The sequence below is a fragment of the Neofelis nebulosa genome, chromosome 1, assembly GCF_028018385.1.
Source record: "Neofelis nebulosa isolate mNeoNeb1 chromosome 1, mNeoNeb1.pri, whole genome shotgun sequence".
Taxonomy (NCBI): Eukaryota; Metazoa; Chordata; class Mammalia; order Carnivora; family Felidae; genus Neofelis; species Neofelis nebulosa.
Genome location: NC_080782.1, coordinates 145,531,901 through 145,552,420, shown reverse-complemented (window position 1 = coordinate 145,552,420; position 20,520 = coordinate 145,531,901). Strand labels below are relative to the sequence as shown.

The 20,520-nt window shown below is 41.3% G+C and overlaps 1 protein-coding gene across 3 annotated transcripts in view; it reads left to right on the top strand.

Moving 5' to 3' along the window:
- Positions 1-20,520, top strand: part of LOC131516952 (uncharacterized) — a 60,724-nt gene that overhangs the window by 12,059 nt on the left and 28,145 nt on the right. For 2 of the 3 annotated variants that reach the window (XM_058738533.1, XM_058738541.1), the window contains exons 2-3: positions 1,543-1,793; positions 3,604-3,792. The gene's annotated coding sequence lies outside the window, so the exon portion shown is untranslated. The other variant, XM_058738550.1, reaches the window with a different exon arrangement.

Sequence of the window (20,520 nt, the reverse complement as noted above, 5' to 3'; positions counted from 1 at the left end):
ATGTTTACCAGCGAACAGAGTAATGTAAAGAGACCATGTCTGTGCATGGTAATCCTCTCCTGGTACTCTTGCACTCCTTGCTTTCAGTTCATGGGTTGGAATTATCAGTGGAACCAGGAATCCCTCGGGGCCTAGCCATCTTTCTCTACCTTAGTAAAATGCTGTTGTTTTAGTTACATGCCATATAGTTGGCAGGAGCTAGTGATACTGTAGAATTTGAGGTGAAGCAGAGTGTATAGGGGAGGGGGGGGGCGTTCTTAAGTCTTAAGAGTGAGCCATGTGCTCTGATCCAGCTATATGAAGCTCAGAAGAGTAATAATAAAGTCTCACTCTGCTTCCCATTTGCTATCAGTTTTTCTGTATGCAGGGAACGTCAAAAGTTGAGGAGTGATTGACAGGACAAGATTTGGGCACTTGGAGTTCTCTATTCAAGTGCCATTGAATGCAGTCACAATTTTCTCTGTGTCCCTTGTAGCTTTTCTTAACAGATCTTTTCAGTGGTAAACATGTTAGAGGGCTATGGACAAAAATATCAAAGGCATCGTTTATACCTTTCAATTCTCAAGTAGACACTAAGAGAAGTCTTTAAAATCAATGACTGATTCTCAAGGCAGAAGACCAGCTTGACACTCTTAACCCTCCATTCTAAATAAACAAACTACCCCCTTCTCTGAAAACAGGGGAAACATTGCTGAGTCCCTTTCAATTGGCTACCCACCTGCCACAACAGAGCAGTGAGACCAGTTCCCTACAGGGAGGAAATGGACCTCACCCTCACCTTCCTCTACACTTCTGAGAACTTGAACTTCAACCTCTCCCTTCACTTCCCTAGGAAGCCAAGGAGGATTGTACCTCTGGTAGCCTGACGTGATTCTGTCTTTTTACCATTTGCTGAATTTGTGGAAGGAAAAGAACAACTGAAAACAGTGCTCCCTCTCTTTCCAGACTAAGTGTTGATAGTGTAGCACAGCCAAAGAGGAAACCGAGAAAAAGAGTGGATGAGATATCAACCGACTGATCAGGTTACCTTTGTGTGGTACAGAAGACCAACCCACTTCAGGGCCACCTCTGTGCCTCCTTTTCTAAATGTGTTCCCTTATCTGCAAGTAGATCTCATTCACATTATATGAAACTCACAGGATTTGCTTCAGGCAGGGGAATGAATGAATGAAAGACTTCTTCCATATGTTAGTTTCACCCTGCAGCATTGAACCCACCCTCCTGTGTATCAAAAGCAGAGCAAACTGATTCTGCAATGCCAAGTTGTTTCTGCCTCAGACAATTAACCAGCACCATGCCGAAATCTATCTAAGGGCTTACTGGTTGAACTTCATCCACAAAATGTGTCCTAGGCTGGGCAAAACACACACACACACACACACACACACACACACACACACAACACCCAAATTCTAATTGCATCAGTGATGTTTAGTTTTAAAAAGCATTCAATGCTTCAGTTTCCTGCAGGGATCTCTGAAATGTCCCAGGATATGTTTGAGACTAATTAAACGTGCTTGCCTTTTTCTACTTCTCCTTCAGGACTGCCTTTATGGGAGAGGAGAGCCAAATGGCAGGAGGTTTCTCTCCTAGACCAATTGGCATGTCCACAGGTTTTGCCCCCTCCAGCCACAGCTTGCTTCCAGCTCTCTCCCTACCTGAATCAACAGCAGTGCCAGGACGAGCAGGGTGGAGGCTGCGGATGCCCAGGAACTTACCCTTCATACAGAGTGAGCTCTTCTGACCGAGAGCTGTATCCACGATGCCCAGACAGAACCACGGTGTATTGTGCTGTGAGATTTCTGCTGCAAAAATTCAATAAGTTGTTTTGCATATATACCCATATTTCTTCATTGATTTAATAAAAGGTGGGGGGAGGGGCACCTGAGTGGCTCAGTCAGTTAAGTGGCTGACTCTTGATCTCACCTCAGGTCGTGATCTCACAGTTCATGAGTTCAAGCCCCCCATCGGGTTCTGAGCTGATATCACAGAGCCTACTTGGAATTATGTCTCTCCTCCTCTGCCCCTCCCCTGCTTGTGTGCTTGCTTGCTCACTCTCTCTCAAAATAAATAAACTTAAAAAAAAAAAAAAAAAGGAAGGGAGGGAGTAATAAGAGAAAGGAATGGACAAAGATTTTTGTCTGTTTTTTAAAGACATATATTTAAGGAACAATTGATTTTGATAGCCTCGTGATTATCACACTCAAATAGGATACTGTACAAGACCTTAGCTGGGCAACTCTGCTCATTCATTCATAAATGAATAACGTATAAATGAATACGTTATTCACCCACTTCGTAATCGGTCAGCAAGCGAGGTCCTACTGGAACTCCTGTTTTGCTTGAGTATCAGGATCTACAATGAAGGCATCACCCCAGGTCCCCAGGAAGAGGCTGGTCAGGAGGCTAAGAGGCTCTCCTCAGCAATGCCTCCGGCAGCTTTCTGGTGGTAGGAAGAAAGGTGGGGAAACATGAGAGAGATTCACTTGCAAGGAGCCGACCCCTTCATGGGTCAGATACAGCATGGCCTGCAGCTTCCACACCTCAGTTAATCAGACTCTGGGGCGCCTGGGTGACTCAGTCAGTTAAGCGTCTGACTCTTGGTTTCCTCACAGTTCATGGGTTTGAGCCCTGCGTCAGGCTCCCTGCTGACAGTGTGGAGCCTGCTTGGGATTCTCTCTCTCTCTCTCTCTCTCTCTCTCTCTCTCTCTCTCTCTGAAGTGAGTCTCTTGGGATTCTGTGTCTCTCTCTCTACCCCTCCCCTGCTTGCTCTCTACCTTTCTCTCTCAAGAATAAATGAATAAACATTAAAAAAAAATCCTTAAAAGAGATTCTCAATAAATAAGTGAAACATATAGTTCTGGTAACAAAGACCAATTAACCACCTGCTTCGTGCCTAGAGCGCTAGCTGCCAGCAATTCAAAATACGTAAGACAGGGTCTCAGGGTCTCATCGCCGAGGCCTTAACACCAGGTGGCACATCACCCAGCTTGTTGGGGCAGCAAATGTAACACTGAGCACAGCTAACATGGCAGGGACCCGCCGGAAATGTGTACCACTTTACGCTCTACAGAGCCCTTTCACGCTGCTTATTGGAACCTCACAGTGTTGGAGCCTCACAGCCAAGACACCCAAGTTTCAGGTGCACTCAGAAGGTCTGACCCCCCACCCCCCAGCGTAGGGCCCTTTTGATAGCAATTCTGCCTCTCAGCTCTGAATGTCCTCTTCAATAGCTGCTCCGAAAATAATGGTTGGAATCCCTTTAACGTCTTCTTTACAGTGATCACAGGTTAAGCTTTCTTGGTGGAGGCCGCTGGAGGAACAGAGCAGGAGGAAGAGGCTTCTCCTGTGGGTTCTGCCAGCGGCCCCATCAGTCACGCCTGTGAACGTGAAGACATCTGGTGGCGCTCTGCCCCAGCCAGAGGCCCAGGGTACTCAGGCCCCTAGTGACCCTGCAGTGCTGCCCTCACACTTCCCCATGGTTCTTTCAACACAGACACTGCATGCGGTAGGTCCTCTGCCCAGACTGTGACCTTCAGCCTCTCCACATGCCCACTCACGCGAGCCATGGCTCCCTCTGCTCATACGCCCCTTCCCCCTCAGGTCTGCCCTCGCCACATGGACACCAGGTGCGTCATGCCTCCTCGAAACATCTGGTCACTGGCTGTGGCTTACCTACCTCTCAGAAGGTTGCTTCCTGCTCTCCCAGAAACTGTGGACCAGCTCTGGCCTGGCCCATCCCACACACTTCTCTTCCATCCGACAGACTTCAACTCTACCTTCTTCAACCAGGTACGGGACTTTGGGTACTCTCTCTCAGCCCTATGGTACCCTATAAAGCTCTCTTTTATAGTTACTGTTTTGTCATTAGGTAATAATTCTTTATGTTAAGCTTCCCTTATTTAAATAGTTGTATAGTGTCTGTCTCCTGATTGGACCCTGACTGATGTCCTAACTGTTGGTGTGGAGTCGCAGACAAAGCAAAGGACGTGGAGTTTCTTATGGGCAGGGATCTTTTCGTATGTCTTTGACCAGTGCAAGCATTTCCTACTTTGATGCCTGGTACATAGAAGGTCCTGAATAAGGACTGAGTAACGGAGCATAATTTAATTAATTTTTACACTCCTGTTTGATTGGAAGTGATAGCAGCCCACAGAGAAAGCCAGTGTGCAGGAAGGAGTCAGGAATTCATTTATGTATGTGATTTTTCATTCATTTGTTCAGTAAAGTTGATCGTTGTTTATTTTTTGTTTAGATGATCTGTCCATTGCTGTGAGTGGAGAGTTAAAGTCCCCTACTATTATTGTATTATTTCGATGAGTTCCTTTATGTTTGTTATTGTTTTATATATTTGGGTTCTTTCATGTTGGGTGCCTAAATATTTACAATTGTTAGGTCTTCTTGCACTAGTGAAGTTGATCAAATGCCAGGTGGGAGCAACAGCATTGGTCTTCCACTGGGAGGCCAAGTAAATTGTTGTTACTAGAAGACAAGCTAAAGGAGCATTCTGGATACAACATGGAAAGATTCAGAAGGAGCTAGGGAAATTCCAAGTGTGGTCTAACCACTTGCGAGGTTCAGAGAAAATAAGTGACTTATCTAAGGTCATTTGGCCTCTAATGGGCAGCACCAGGAATAGAAAGCTAGTCTCATGGGGTGCCTGGATGGCTCAGTCGGTTAAGCATCCAACTTTGGCTCAGGTCATGATCTCGCGGTTCGTGGGTTCAAGCCCCACGTCGGGCTCTGTGCTAACAGCTCAGAGCCTGGAGCCTGCTTCGGATTCTGTGTCTCCCTCTCTCCCTGCCCCTCCCCTGCTTGTGCTCTGTCTCTCTTTGCCTCTCAACAATAAATAAATGTTAAATTTTTTTTTAATAAAAATAAAAAGAAGAAAGCTAGTCTCATGATCCTCAGTCCAAATCATTACTGTTAATTACATTGTATTGCTTCTTCAAGTTGGGCCGAAAGAGGTGGTGATAGAAACTGCCATCTCCGAAAGTGGGGGAAAATACCCCAAAACATAGTTATCCCTTACCTAGTATTCAAAAGAGTCTTTTGGGGAACCCAAGAAATTCCTCTGCTAATGCTATTACCTTTGGGAAAGCAGTTAGAAGTCTGCCAAATATGTTGAATTTTGGGGCACCTGGGTGCCTCAGTCAGTTAAGTGTCCGACTTCAGACCAGGTCATGATCTCACAATCTGTGAGTTCCAGCCCCGCGTTGGGCTCTGTGCTGACAGCTCAGAGCCTGGAGCCTGCTTCGGATTCTGTGTTTCCCTCTTTCTCTGCCCCTCCCCCCTTCACGCTCTATCTCTTTTTCTGAAAAATGAATATACCTTGAACAAAAATTTATTTTAAATATATGTTGAACTTTGGGTTTGATGATCAGTAAGGTAATTGAGCACTTATTAACTCCCAGCATCCCAGGCTTGTGGGGCAAAGCACAGTCTCCTCCCTGCCCTACCCTCCTCAAAGCATCACTGGTGACCCCACACCCTCACATAACTCCCCTCTATCACTCGTCTCTAATGTCTGTGGCTTCATCGTGCTCATAATTTTCCTTTATCATGTTGGTTTACTTAGCAGGACATTTTGCTATTTCCGATCAGATGTTTCCCAGGGAGCCAAGGCCCATCTCACTTAATGGAAGAGAGCCAACACAGCCTGTTCCACACACTTCTCTGCAGCTTTCCCAAAAGCATGACTTCTAGCTTGAATCCTACAATAAACGTATGGGCATATGTGACACACTGTGTGTCGTTAATTTCTCATCAACAGATGGGTCACAATATGAGCCAAGGGGGAGTGTGGATGTAGCAAGAGCTGTGTGCGCTAAGTCAAGCCATGTTTAGAATGTCTTTGTTGGCTGTCATTGGGAAGAAGCCCATGCTGATTAATTGATTTGGGATGTGCATACGCTTCTATGGCGGGAAGCAAGAGGCACTGGGTGCAGAGAAAATAAGCCTGCCTGGGAGTGGCCTGGGAGAGGCCAGATGCTCCACAAGGGGTTCCGGTAAAATGAGAGCTGCACTTTGCAGGCTGGCCCTGACTGGAGATGCACCTTATTTGAGGGTTGCAGGTGCATGGACATAAAATCTCTCACTGGGAAATCTGCTCCAGTGAGGATGGCTCTGTTGACCTGGCCCAGTGAAGTCAATGAAGAAGGACGCTGCTAGGATTTGGAAAGGCTTAGGCTGCGCACTCCCTGGCCGGGGCTTTCTCTAAGAGCCAGTACTGAGGCACTTCCTGGCCTGATGGTTTTCTTTGAAGCCACTGCGTGGCTCCCTCCCCCAGCCCCCTCTCTCAGTCTTTGCATTGGTACCATTCTAAGATCTGAGGTTTCCTCTGGAAATATGCTTCTTTTACCCATGTCTTACTCGTCCATCCAAGAGGCACTGTGCTAGACTCTGGGAGTACAGCAGCTCTAGCTGGTTAGCTACCAGCTCGTCACCCTCTCCTAGCACCTGGCATAGGGTGCTGTAAACAGAGACATTCAGAATAGTGGACTCCTAGAGCTGGGATGTCACTGTGTTTGAAGGAAAGCAGTCCCAAGGTGTTGGCAGACCTTGTTCCATTACCATGCATCACCCAGATGCACAAGCCCCGGCTGTCTCTCTGCAAACTAAACAAAACAAAACAAAACAAAACAAAAACTGGGGTGCCTGGGTGGCTCCGTCAGTGAAGCATCCAACTCGATCTCAGCTCAGGTCATCATCTCACCGTTTGTGAGTTTGAGCCCCACGTCGGGCTCTGTGCTGACAGTGCAGAGCCTGCTGGGGATTTTCTCTCTCCCTCTCTCTGCCCCCCCACTGCCACCACCACTCTCTCTGTCATTCTGTCAAAATAAATAAACTTTAAAAAATAACCAAGACAGACACCAAAACCTAGAATTTATTTTTTATTTTTGCTTACATATGTTGAGATTCAGTTTACATACAAAGAAGTATACTCATTTTTATTTATACATTTCACTAAGTTTTGACACACATATAGATGGAATCACGTAATCACCATCACAGTTAAGATACAGAACATTTTCACCTCCTAAGAGATCCCATGTATTCCTTTGCACTCAGTATCTTCCAGCTGTGGCCCCAGGCAACCACTGATTTATTTCCTGTCTTTGTAGATTGGTTTTGCCTATCCTAGAATCTTATGTAAATGGGAACTATACAGTGTGTATACTATGGCTTCATTTGTTCACCATATTTTTAAGACGTATTTATATGCAATATTTGTTCCTTTTTATAGCTGAAGAATATGCCATCGAATGCTTAGGCCGCAAAACGTTTATCTGTTTGTCAGTTGATGGGTCCTTGGATTATTTCCAGTTTGGGGTCTATTATGAGTTAAGCCGATCTGAACATTTGTGTCTGTCTTTCGTTTTGATTTTTCTTATGGAAATGCCTGGGAAGTAATGAGTTGTATGGAAAATATTTAACTTCTAAGAAGTTGCCAAACTGTTTTCCAAAGTAGTTGTAGCACGTTATGTTCCCACCATTCATCTATGAAGGCTCTTACTGATTCACATCGTCCGACACTTGGTATTGTCAGCCTTTTCAATTTTAGCTTTTCTAGATGGGGGTAGTGGTTTTAATTTGCACTTCCATGATGACTAATGCTATTGAGCAATTTCTCTTGTGCTTCTTGGCCATCCATATATCTTGAGAACTGTCCTTTCACATATATTGCTTTTTTTTTTTTATCATGCTGATTGTCTTCTTAATGTTGATTTATAACAGTTCTTTATATTTTCTGGAAATAACTCCACTATCAGTTATATTTACTGTATATATTTTTCCTTGTCAGTGGCTTGCCTTGTAAAAGCAGAGTGTTTAATTTTGAAAAAGTCTACTCTTAGCAATTCTTTTCTGTTGTGGTTCATGCTCTCCGTGTCCTAAGAAATCTTTTCCTTCCTCACATTCACACACATTTTTTTTCCTGTATTTGCTTTTAAACATAAAAGCTAAAACTATAATTCGTTTTATTTTTTTATTTTTTTTCAAAAAAAATTTTTTTTAATGTTTATTTATTTCTGAGACAGAGAGAGACAGAGCATGAGTGGGGGAGGGGCAGAGAGAGAGTGAGACACAGAATCCTAAGCAGGCTCTGGGCTCCGAGCTGCCAGCACACAGCCTGATATGGAGCTCTAACCCACAAACTGTGAGATCATGACCCGAGCCAAAGTCAGTCGCTCAACCTACTGAGCCACCCAGGTGCCCCAAATTATAATTCATTTTAAAGTAATTTATGGAGCGCCTAGGTGGCTCACTTGGTTAGGTGTCCGACTTCGGCTCAGGTCATGATCTCCTGGTTCATGGGTTCGAGGCCCGTGTCGGGCTCTGTGCTGACAGTTCAGAGCCTGGAGCCTGCTTCCAAGTCTGTGTCTCCCTCCCTCTTTCTCTGCCCCTCCCTGCTCACACTCTGTCTCTTGGAAATAAATTTTAAAATGTTTTAAAGAAGTAAAGTAATTTTGATAAAGGGTGTGAGGTAAAGGCCAAGGTCCATTTTTTTTTTTTTTCTGAATAGATAACCAGTTAGCTGGCATTGTCATTGAAAAGAGCATCTTTTCCTGAATCATCTTGGTACCTTTGTCAGTATCATTTGACCATTGGTTATGAGGGTCTATTTTGGACTCCTTACATGGTCCCATATCCTTACACTGAACCTACACTATTTAATAACTTTAGCTATATAGTGATCATGAAGTAAACTTCATTATAATTTTTCAAGATTGATTAGTATATTCTAGATCCTTTGTATTTCTTTCTAAATTTTAGAATTAACTTCTCAGTTGGAAAGGAAAAAAAAAGCCTATGTAATTTTGACTGAGACTGCATTTAACCTATAGATCAATTTGGAAAGAATTCACATCTTAACAGTGAATTTCCAGTTGTTTAATTATTTAATTTCTCTCAACAATGTTTTGTCATTTTCAGTGCACAAGTCTTATACTTGTTTTTTATTACATTTATCTCATGGGGTTTCCGTTTTTAACGCTATGTAAAATGGCATTTTTTATATTTTATCTTCTAATTGTTCACTGCTAGTATCTAAAAATACAACTGACATTTGTGTTTTAATCTTGTTTCCTGTGAACTTGATAAACTCATTTCTTAATTCTGGTAGCTTTTTGAGGGTCCCTTTGGATTTTCTTCCCCTGGGATCATGCAGTCTGAGGAAAATGATGATTTTACTTCTTCGTTTCTTACATCTATGCAATTTTTTTCTCATTGCACTAAGAGGGCCCCTCGGGATAGTATTAAATCGAAGTGATGAGAACAAATAATATTGCTGTGTTCCCTATCTTAGAAGGAAAGCAAGGCTTTTTGTTGTTGTTGTTGTTGTTTTAATTCTAGTTAGTTAACATACAGTATTATATTAGTTTCAGGTGTACAGTATAGCGATTCAGCACTTGCATACATCATCCAGGGCTCATCACAAGTGCCCTCCTTAATCCCCATCACAAGTCTTTTTTAAGTTTTTGGGGTATGTCTCCATGAGACTGAGAAAGTTCTTAGATTGCGGGGACTTTTTATCATGATGGAGTGTTGAATTTTGACAAGGGGAAAATGTTTTTGTTGTTCCCTTATTCTATTAATATGATGGATGACACAGACTGATTTTTGAATATTCAACCACACTTATATTCCTGGGACTCAATCCAAATTTATCACTATATATTGTGCTGGATTATCATTTTTTTTTTTAGTGTTGTTAGACTTGACCATAAAGCCATGTGAGTTTCATTTGTGGCAAACGATTTAATGACACACTTAGTTACTTTATGTTTTTGAATTGTCTTTAAGTCAACTTTGCTCATTTCTTTCTTTAAAGGACTTGTCCATTTCCTCCAAACTGTTGACTTGATGGCCATAATGTTATTCGTAAGAATTCCTTGGCAGGTGTTCAATATCTGTAGGGTCTGCAGTGGATATTCAGCTTTTATTTCTAACACTGGTAATTTATGTCATCTCGTCTTTTTCTTGATATGAATATGATATCATCTGAAGATGATATCATATTCATATCTCATATCATATCATTTCATCTGAAGATGAAAGCTTATCAACTTTATAGATCTTTTTAAAAACCCCGCTTTTAATTAATATATTTTCTCTATTATTTTTCTGTTTTCAATCTCATTGATTTCTACACTAATATTTATTAGTATTTTTCTTTTCTCTACCTCTTCAGATATAATCTATTTGTCTTTCTCTTGGTCCTTAAGATGAAAGGTTAGGTTAGTCCTTGTAGATGCTGTTTCATAATACATAAGCATATAATACTATATATTTCTCTATAAGCACTGCATTAACTGTGTCTCACAAATTTGACACATTTTGTTTTGATTTTCATTCAATTTAAATTTTTCACATTTTCCTTAGGAATTCCTTTTTCACCTCTGGATTATTCAGGAGTGTAATGTTTAATTTTTCATACATTTGGGGCTTCCCCCCCAATTTTTTTTGTTATTATTTTTTAGCTGAATTCTGGCATGGGCCACAGATATTCTTTGGATGTTTTCTCTTCTTGTATAAGTATATAAAAATCTGATAGGCCACAAAACTTGTGGCCAATCTCCAAGATTGGCGATCTTGGAGAATATTCTGTATTTGAGAAGAATGTGCATTTTTCATTACTAGATGGAATGTCCTATAAATGTCCTATAAATGTCATATAGGACAAGTTGGCTGATAGTTGTTTAGATCAGATACTCTTATGATTTCTGCATACTTGTTCTCTCAGTTACCAAGGGAGGAGTGTTGAAGTCTCCAACTACAATTGTGGATTTGCATATTTCTTCCCTCAGGTCTATCAGTTTTTACCTTATTTGTTTTGAAAACTCTGAGGTTAAGCACGTACACATTTAGGATTGTTGTGTCATCTTGAAGAGTTGACCCCTTTATCATCATGTAGACCTCCTCTTTATCTCTGATTTCATTCCTTGTTGCAAAGTCTACTTCATCTGAAATTGAAATAGCTAATATAATCCAGGTTTTTTGTTGTTTAATGTTTATCATATGTCTTTCTCCATTGTTTACTTTTAATGTATCTGTATCTTTATATTTAAAGTGGGTTTCTTATTGAGGTCATAAGTTTGGGTATGCTTTTCCACCCACCCCCGCATCTGACATTCTCTGTCCTTTAGCTAATGTTTTTAGAGGACTCACATTTATTGTGATCACTGATGTTGTTGGATTAAAATAATTTGTTCTTTATTTCTTTTTCTTCTGCATTTAACTTCTTCTTCTCTGTATTTAACTGTGCGTTTTTTTTATTCCATCTTATCTGCTCTATTGACTTATTTATGTAGAATTTTAATGGTTTTCCTTGGGTTTACAGTACACATTAAAATTTTTTTTTCATGTTTATTTATTTTTGAAAGAGATAGAGAGACAGAGAATGAATGGTGGAAGGGCTGAGAGAGACAGAGACACAATCTGAAGCTGGCTCCAGGCTCTGAGCTATCAGCACAGAGTCTGATACAGGGCTTGAACCCACCAGCCATGAGATCATGACCTGAGCCAAAGTCTGACACTTAACCTACTGAGCCACCCAGGCGTCCTACAATATATACTTTTTTCATGTTTATTTTTGACAGAGAGAGAGAGAGAGAGAGAGAGAGCATGTTCATGAGTAGAGGAGGAGCCAAGAGAGAAACAGGGAGAGAATCCCAAGCACACTCTGCACTGTCAGTGCAGACCCTGACAAAGGGCTTGAATTCACAAACCGTGAGATCATAACCTGAGCCAAAATCAAGTCAGATGCTTACCCAACTGAACCACCCAGGCACCTCTACAATATACATTTTTAAAGTAATCTGAATGTACAGTCAAATCATCTTATAGTAATTTATGTGTGGTTTAAGGACCTTCTATCATACCAGCAATGCCTCCCATTCATCATTTGTGCTATTGTTGTTATATCTTTTACTTCTAGATAAGATATAAGTACATAATACATTGTTCCTATTTTGCTCTAAATTGTCAGTTGTCTTGTAGAACAGTTTAAAATTAAGCAAGGTCAAATATTTCATTTTCTCTTCATTTTTTTGTATAAAAGTGAATTTCTGACCTCTGTCATCTTTATTCTCCCTGAAGAACTTGATGGAACATTTTTTTGTAGAAGGCAGTGAATTCCCTCAGTTCCCCAGTTTTTGTTTTGTCTGAGAGAATCTTTATTTTTCCTCCATGTAAAAGGATATTTCCACTTCATATAGCATTCTAGGTTGACAGTGTTTTTCTTTCAGCCCATTTAAGATCTCTCTTCCTTGTCTTCTTGCTTAGATGGCTACTGATAAGATATTGACTCTAATTTTTATACTTGTTGTCTTATTGATAATGTGTCTTTTTTTTTTTCTGACTGCCTTCAAGATTTTCTTTTTGTCTTTGGTTCTCAGCAGTTTGCTGTGATATGTTTACCTAGGTTTTTTGGGTTGTTTTTGTTTTAATCCTTCTTGGTGTTCTCTGAGTTTCTTGGATCTGGGTTTGGTGTCTGTCATTAATTTTGGAAATTTTCCAGCCATTGTTTCTTCAAGTATTTATTTGAGTCCATTCTCTACTTTCCTAGGGATTCTAATTTTGCACATGTCAGGCCATTTGATAGTGTTCCACATCTCTTTGATGTGTTTTCTAATTCTTTTTTTTTCTAATCTCTTTCCTTTTTGCTTTCAATTTGTATAAATTCTACTGACTCTTCTTCAAGTTCACTGATATTTTTTTTTCTCCATCGTCTGTGTTATTTGTACTGATGAGCCTATTAGAGGCATTCTTTATCTCTTTACTGTGTTTTTTATTTCCTACGTTTCCATTTATTCTTTCTTATGGTTTACATTTCTCTGTTGAAATAACCTATCTGACTTTGTATATTGTTTACCTTTTTCATTATAGCATTTAATATTATTAATCATAACTGGTTTCAGTATCGTGTGTGATAGTTCCAACATCCGTGTCATAGTTGAGTCTGTCTCTGATCATTACTTTATCTCTTGTATAGTGTGAAGGTTCATCACGTGTCTGTGATGAACGAAACATTGCCGAATTTTTTATTTGCCTCAGGTTTCAGTAGAGCTCAGAATGACACTATTGCTGATCTTATCTTTATTTAAAATTTTGATATTTTCTTCATTGTGAAAACACTGTATTACTTTTGAATTTTTGAATATTGCATTAAATATTATATATCTTGATTGTAGCTTCCCCTTAAATTTTGTTACTGAGGTCAGTGCCTCACTTGGCTACCCTAGTGCAGGACTTCTGCTTTCTATATCTGAAGCTAAAAACATTGAAATTTTACTAAATTACATTGAAATGAGTAACCCTAATGTCTACGCAGAGGGATTTTAGGATGAAAGGCCTTCTGGAATTTTCTATTTTAGACAAAAAGCAATAAAGCATACGCTTCACCTGAGCACTTAGCCCGGGGAGATGTGTCTCACTGACTTTTGACAGAAGGGGTTTAGGTAGCTGTACTCATGGCCTCACAGAGGTTTATTCCACTCTATAGAAGTCAGGGGCTCCCATAACCTAGCAGGGAAAACTGAGGTAGGTGCAGCCTAATAGTTCTAAAGATTATTAGCTCTCATCTGAATGCCAAAAGGATTCTGGGGCTTGTTCTCTGTAAGAAAAAGTAACCAGGGCTGACCAGGTCCTGCTGTTGAGGAGGACCAATACATAAAAGAACCACCACCTTGTAACCAAGTGACAGTGTCTGGGGTTTAAAAAGGTACCACTTTAAGAGAAAGTGTTTATCCTAACACCTTCCCAGCCCCCTCCAGTGAGGGAAGCCAGGAGGAAGAAATGGGACTTCAGTATCTACTTTCTATGACCTTCATGAGGTCACCAGGCCCTACCTGTATTGTAGGACTCACACAGAGGGGTGGGAAGGCCCTTGTGACTATGTTCTCCCAACCTCAGGAGGTCACATCTTGAACAGGAACATATGCAGTCACTTACGTGGCTGTTTTCCTTTAGCTGTGACTCTCACTGTGCTCTTACCCCCACCCCATCCCCACCCCCCACACACCCACACATACACTGTAATTCTTTGCATGAGAAAATAGAAAATAGAAATAATAATAAAATTTTTTTCTGTGTCAGTGCTGGTGAGGTAACTGAAAACTGAGCCACCTCCTTAGAGACCCAGGGAGTGCATCCCAGGACAAAAAGGCCAAAAGTCTGCTCATAACTGGATCAAGCATTCCATAAATGTTGTGGCTCTAGGTACTGTTCTAGATAAAATCACTCTCCCCGCCCTCTTGCCTCCCAGGGTCAAATGGCAAGACACTTTGGGTCCAAAACACAGGCTGCATGATTAGATGTTTTAGGAAGCATATTAAGATTTCCTTTCTACTTAAGTGTCATTCTTCATCATTCAAAGCTTTAAGTTACGGGGGCAAGCTTTCTAAAGCCTGATGAATCTTTCGTGTGCTTCAGACCTGATGACTATGCCCAGGGGAGTGGTGACGCCAGTGGTGGACAAATAGGCACAAAGCTTAGACTTTTCCTAGCAATTAGGTAAGCTATTATAAAGCATTTTCTAGAAACTTCTAACAAGAATCAGGATATGTTTTCAGAAATAGGTAGTTTTGGGGGTGCCCGGGTGGTTTAGTTGGTGAAGCATCTGACTCTTGGTTTCAGCTCAGGTCATGATCTCATGGTTTGTGAGATTGAGCTCTGTACTGGCGGCATGGAGCCTCCCTGGGATTCTCTCTCTCCTTCTCTCTCTTCCCTTCCCCTGCTCCCTCTCTCTGTGTCTCTCTCTCACTCTCGCAAATAAATAAATAAACTTAAATTTTTTTTTTAAAGAAAAAGATAGTGTTCCCTAGGAACAGCATGCTAGAGCAAAATTCAATATAGCCTCCAGGGAAATGTTAAGAACTCTTTTGACCACACATGACTGTTAACATACGTTACTTACCTCAGTGCCTCCTAAACTTTTTCTCACATGATCTTATGCACAGAAAATACTTGCTCAGCACATTGGAGTAGATCATAGAGGAGTTTTGAACCCTTAACTAGACTGCTTGCAGCCTGAAAAATTGGAAAGATATTTGTGTCAGTGGGAAAGAGCTATATCCGTGAAAATATAGGGAGTTTACACCTCAGTGAAATACATAGGGATCTGGTTAGTGGTCAGGTACCTACCAAACAAGTTGATGAACCTTAGGTCCTGTTACGTTGAAGAGAGCACATCATGCTTGGTGGGCTCATTTGGATTCTACAGGCAGAATTTTTCTTGTTGGAGTGGCAGCTTTGCCCATTTAGCAATAACCTGATTAAGATCTTTTGATGATCTAGTAAGTGAAAATATTTTGCTAGCCTACTAAGTAATCGAAAATAAAATTCCACTTTATGAAAGACAGAATTAGTTTGCTAAAATTAAGTTTCTAGATTTTCATATTTCAAAAATCGCAATAAGTTCATTAAAGGTGAATCCATCAGTATCCCTCTCTTTGTCTGTCTGTCCCTCTTTCTCCCCTGAGCACATGTTTTTTTCTGCTTAATGAATAATCTAGCCTTCACTTGCCAGGGGATTTTTATTCACTTAGTGTTTTCTTAGTGTTTTCTTTATTTTTGAGAGAGCGAGTGAGAGAGTGAGCAGGAGAGAACAAGTGCAGGCGGAGCAGGGGCAGAGAGAGAAGGAGACAGAAGATCTGAACCAGAGCTGGAACTCACGCATTATGAGATCATGACCTGAGCCAAAGCCAGATGCTCAACCGACTGAGCCACCCAGGCACACCAACCATGTGATGTTTAAAAAGCTGCAAGGTTCAAGTAGGTCCTAAGGAAAGAAAGGTCACTCCAGTGAGTCTAGAAACCAGTGCTAGTGACCCAGCAGATTCCAAGAGCTTTTGGTATCTGTAGCAACTTGAATGTCATATAAAGTCAGCAAGGCCAGTAAGACTCTGGAGCAAAAAGCCTTTGACAGGCAACTGCTCTCCTTTTAGATGTAGCTCTCGGCTCTTTGCTTGGCTCTGGTGAATGTTGGACATGCGGCGCTAAGCGACCATATGATCCAAACCACCCCAGCATGAATGCTATCTTCTCTCCCTGTCTGTAATGATGAGCCAGCTAAGAAGCATTCCATTATGGGGTAGAAGTGATGTTTATGAGACCAGCTACCTGAGGGGGAGAATTTTAAATTCAGATGTAATTACAGATGGTTGTGCCTGAAATGTTGGCAGCTGGAAACACTGGAAAGTTCAGCGGCAGTATCCTGGTCCCGCTCAAGGTGCCTTGAAAGATGGAAAGGCAGGAAAATCTTCCCCGTAGGCAGAACTTCTTGGTCAGTACATATTATTGTCCATTTGTTGGAAAGTAAGTGTGGCCTGAGCCCAGGAACACAGTCAGTGCTGATTCCAGCAAGAATCTACACAAGGATTGGGGCACCTGGGTGGCTCAGTCGGTTAGGCGGCCGACTTCGGCTCAGGTCACGATCTCACGGTCCGTGAGTTCAAGCCCCGCGTCGGGCTCTGTGCTGACAGCTCAGAGCCCGGAGCCTGTTTCAGATTCTGTGTCTCCCTCTCTCTCTGACCCTCCCCCGTTCATGCTCTGTCTCTCTCTGTCTCAAAAATAAATAAACGTTAAAAAAAAAAAAAAAGAATCTACACAAGGATCAAAAACAATTGGTGTTCCTACTTTATATGTGTGAAGTATATGAAGGTCCTGGTAGCCACATAGCCACTGTCTATCTAGATAGATAGACAGCCTGAGGGACTCCTAGACAGGATTTAGAGGTTTTACCCTTTACAGGTGACAGGTAGCGGGAAAAAATATGTCCTTGGAGAATTGGGGTGACATCACTGAATTTTTCTCCAAAAATCGCAAATAAATTTTAGGTCCACTCCACAAGCATTTATTAAAGCAAGCACTTACCTGGTTCAGACACTGTGCTTACTACTGGAGATCTGGCAGGACCCAAATCATGATGCGTGTCCCAGGATTCAGTGGGATAGCTCCCTCCCACAGTCTGGGAACTGAAATTCAAATATTTGTATCGAGGAGCCCAGATATCTGCTTCACATTTATGTACCGCTGGGGTAAGAGATCGGCTTGTTCATAAATACAGAAAGCCAGATGGTGGTGAAACACAGTAGGGGGTTGAGAAATGAGGAATGAATTAATGACTAAAACTATTCCTAAGCCCTCTTTCCCCAAATAGTGGCAGCTAAAGCCATAAAACAGTCCCAATGGGCTCCTGCTAATGATGAGATCCTGTGATAATCCCAAAAGCCCCACTTGAGGCATGATTCTGAGCCCATTCTGACTTTAAGAGGTGAAACATAGAGGATCATACTAATTAATAATCAAGCTGCATACTGTTAGGCCTGTGGTGGGTGGTGGCTTCCTTCTGAATCTAGTTCTTTAAGTTTTAGCTACGGGCTCCTTCCAGCTCTCCCCAGCGTGTATGAGGCATTAATCAGTCAAAGACTTGGGCTAAATTAACACACAGAATTACAATGGGATTCTCTCTGGCTTTCTCCTTTCTAACATGCCCTCTTTTTCTTCTTTGATGGCTATCCTTGTCCCAGGCTTCTTTCTCTGCTTCTGACAGACAATAAGCTGGTGGATTTTCCTACCAAAGCGTTAGTGACCTGACATTGTTGCCACCACATCTGTGGCTCCCTTCAGGGTAGTGACAAAAACAAGACGCTCATTCTGTGCCGATCACTTTTCTAAATTTCAGCTCCCTTCCATAATTAGCCTGTGTTTTTCTTTTTCTTTTTTATTTTTTTTTATTTTTTTTAACGTTTTATTTATTTTTGAGAGAAGGAGAGACAGAGCATGAACAGGGGAGGGTCAGAGAGAGGGAGACACAGAATCTGAAGCAGGCTCCAGGCTCTGAGCTGTCAGCACAGAGCCCGATGCAGGGCTCGAGCTCACGGACCGCGAGATTATGACCTGAGCCGAAGTCGGCCGCTTAACCTACTGAGCCACCCAGGCGCCCCAGCCTGTGTTTTTCAATCTCCAGAGTCTTAAGGTAATTTTTCCCCATTTTGTATTTTTTTTTCTAGGGGTTATAGCTGTTATTTGAAGGAGCATAGGTTTTTTTTTTTTTTTTTTTTTTTTTTTTTAGGAGTACACTCCTTCTAAACCAGAAGCAGAACCTCAATCATATTTTGCAGGTTTAGGATGTCAGTTTGACTCTTTTTATTTTTGTTTATTTATTTATTTATTGTTTCAGGTTTTTAAATTCTAGTTAGTTAACATATAGTGTTCTCTTGGTTTTAGTAGAATTTAGTGATTCATCACTTACATATAACACCCAGTGCTCACTGTTGTATTGATTCTTTTTAAATATAGATACAAGTTCTCTGTTGCAATGATTCACTTTTTCCATTCAGAAGTTCTATCCATTTTTCTGTTTTATTTTTCTGTGAATCTTATTTATTTTCAAGACCTTGTCTGCAAACTTTTCCTCTCTGGTTCATTTCTCAGTCTGCTTTTACTAACTGTTTTATCTCTTGATTATTAGTTTCTTTCCTCCTTAACTTTAGTTTTATTTTGTTGTCCACTGGACATTGTGGATTTTTAAACTTTTTAGAGGCTTCAAATTATGTTTTCTTTCACGAGAGTTGATCCTCCATTTCCTTTATGAGGCTTACAGAGTGGGGAGTGATGACTTAGTCAGAGACTCAGCTAAGAAAATGCTTAGCTGCAATTTTTGTCAAGTCTCAGTCTACCTCTGGTTCATCCCTGCTCTAGGGTATAGTCGTCCAAGTCTGTCCTGACGTGGCCACTAGGTACACCCATCTTGGTAACAACTCTGCAACTCTAGCCTTTGTCTTCTCATCACTGTGAGACTACCCCAAAGCCCATTCTGCTTTTCACAGATTTTCTACTTAGCTTTTTAAAGCTCACAGTCGGTGTAGCTTCAGAATTTGGCAGGTGTTTTTAGGGAAAAAACTGGAAGTGTAGTGAGGTCACGCAGGTTTCTAGCCCTGTGAGATGGCTAAAAAATTCTGATTTTTCTCATTCTGCTTTTTGGCCAAAATCAACAAATGCCTGAGGAGATAAAGTGGCTATACAGGATCAGTTCACTTCTCTTCATTTTGTCTCCAGAATGTTGGTCTCTGCTATCCCCTCAGATATCTCTATACAAATGACTTCTAGAAAGAAAAATGGTGTGGCTTTTTGTTACGGGGTTTATCTGTTATCAGTGGGAGCCTTAGTATGTCATAAGCCAGAAGCCAGTCTACGGGAAAAAGTGATAGATGTATAAATAAAACAAGAGAAACCTAAACAGACCAGTTATGATAATATGCCACAAAGGAATATGATTCACTCTGACCTCTGTACTCACTCTCCACAGCCAAAACGAGAAGCAAAACACAGAGAAAGAGAGAACAGTTTCAAAAACATACCATCCAGTCTCATGCCCTACATTAACACAGGCTATTCCTCTGCTGGAAATACCCTAATTCACAACCAAGACACGAGGACAGGTAAAAACAATAAGACTTCACATTTTGGCCATAATGGTAAAGGATGAGTCCGTCTGGGAAGATTTGTCTTTGAAAAGGGGAGCTCCATCTGGGTCCATTTTGCTTCTCTTGACCACCATTTCAGCAAGGAAAGGGGGAGAGGCATATTTCTTCTCAGAGAGGGGGGCTCCCCAGGGTTCCACAACTGATGATACATCACATGTGCTGAGCCCCTGCTCTGTCCAGCAGTGCACTAGACACTGTAAACTCAGGGGTAAAATGAAGCCCAAATCTCTGCCCCGGAGGAGCTCCCAGTGTCTCGTCACAGCTTTTTCTGCATGTTTGAGAGCCTCGCTAGCAGTTGCTAAGGGACAAGCTTTAGTAATGTGCTCAATGAGATGTCTTTTGTTTCTCCTTCCTGCCTGTATCTTCTGCCAACTTTATATCTCTCCAATTAATGCCAAACCAGGCAGAAAGTTGTAAGCCAAAGAAATGAGAAAGGCTTGTGCTTCTCATAGCTTGAAACTGACCCCATAGTCCACTCTCCTCTGCTAAACACATTAATGCCATTCTCAAAGCTTTGCCACTGGGTTGAAATGGAAAAAAAAAATCTTTTATAGGGATTTTTATATCAACCAGATCCAATCATGCCTGGGTCCTTTTTTGATAAGGCAAATGGGGAGATTACTATCTAATGATCTCTAGCCAGTAATAGTTAAACTCCGAATTTGGATTTGAATAAAACGTTAACACTCCTGGCATGCAAAGATTATAGAAATGTAAATTGTATCATAAGAAACAGTCCCCATTGCATAGCTTAAAAAATACCAAATTCTACTTGCAATTATTGCCAGAGACTTAAAAATTGAGTTTGCTTCCCTGGAGAAGTTTAACTTTCAGAATGGTTACTTCCATTATCTGCCCATCCAAAATTATTCAGTTGATTTAATCCCCTCCAAATTAGGGGATTTTCACCATGGGATTTAGCCAGGGGATTTTTTCCAGCCCTGCTGATACCAACATTTAAAGTGATTATGTATAATCTATTTCCTTTCCACTATTTCATCTCAGAAAATACGATTTCCCCAATTTTTCT